Raw genomic sequence first — 677 nt, 5'->3', positions numbered from 1 at the left:
TAAAACCGGCCTTGACAACTGAAGACATCACAATGCACCACCCTCCACCCAGTGAAGTGTAGCGACTCATCGTGGTGAGTGTTGTTTAACGTCCCGTCGACAACGAGGTCATTAGAGACGGAGCACAAGCTCGGGTTAGGGAAGGATGGGGAAGGAAAGCGGCCGTGCCCTTTCAAAGGAACCAGCCCGGCATTTGCCTGAAGCGATTTAGGGAAATCACGGAAAACCTAAATCAGGATGGCTGGAGACGGGATTGAACCGTCGTCCTCCCGAATGCGAGTCCAGTGTGCTAACCACTGCACCACCTCGCTCGGTGACTCATCGTTCAATCGAAGCCTACATTCCCTTCTGACGCCCTCCCTCCCAGTGCTATGGTGATTTCCCCAGTGCTGTGCTTGGAACAAGTGATTCTCGTGTGCTCATTCTGACAACTCATCACTCATGAGCACTATCAAGTTTCACAAGGAAGTCTCGTCGTTCACCCCCACACATCTTTCGATCCAGTTCTGCGATAATACTCTCTTTCTTCTCCATACCCCTCCCTACCCCTTTGACAGCCCCCACCAGACTGTTCACGTTATCATTCTGAAACATTACCCCTTACCTCCTTCTGCAGACAAGGCCAACATTATTGCCTCCAATGACTCCACCACCGGCTTCTCTCCCATCCCCCACCC

At 52.3% G+C, this 677-nt stretch overlaps 1 non-coding gene across 1 annotated transcript; it reads right to left on the bottom strand.

The window, feature by feature from the left end:
- Positions 1–238: 238 nt before the first annotated feature.
- Positions 239–311, bottom strand: Trnaa-cgc (transfer RNA alanine (anticodon CGC)). Its single transcript has one exon. It is a non-coding gene; the product is annotated as a tRNA-Ala (tRNA).
- Positions 312–677: the final 366 nt, after the last annotated feature.

Source organism: Schistocerca cancellata, chromosome 2, assembly GCF_023864275.1.
Source record: "Schistocerca cancellata isolate TAMUIC-IGC-003103 chromosome 2, iqSchCanc2.1, whole genome shotgun sequence".
Classification (NCBI taxonomy): Eukaryota; Metazoa; Arthropoda; class Insecta; order Orthoptera; family Acrididae; genus Schistocerca; species Schistocerca cancellata.
The sequence above is the reverse complement of the archived record's forward strand: the minus strand, read 5'-3'. Positions and strand labels throughout refer to the sequence as shown.